This window comes from Nestor notabilis, unplaced genomic scaffold (genome assembly GCF_000696875.1).
Source record: "Nestor notabilis isolate BGI_N333 unplaced genomic scaffold, ASM69687v1 scaffold23086, whole genome shotgun sequence".
Taxonomy (NCBI): Eukaryota; Metazoa; Chordata; class Aves; order Psittaciformes; family Psittacidae; genus Nestor; species Nestor notabilis.
The window spans coordinates 5545-5815 of NW_009932749.1; positions in this window are offsets into that span (position 1 = coordinate 5545).

Consider the following 271-nt stretch of genomic DNA (forward strand, 5'->3'; position numbering starts at 1 on the left):
GCTCTGGAGCAGCAGCAGCAGCCTCGGAGAGCACAAGAGCACAGCTGAGAGCAACAGTGAGTGGAGAGGGGCCTGGAGGGGCTTGTACTGCTCCCCATGCCCGGAGCAAAGGGAGCTTGGCAAAAGAAGCGTGAATATCATAGAATCATGGAATGGTTTGGGCTGGAAAAGACCCGAAAGCTCCTCCAGTCCCAACCCCTGCCACGGGCAGGGACACCTCCCACTAGAGCAGGTTGCTCCAAGCCCCTGTGTCCAAACTGACATTGCACAC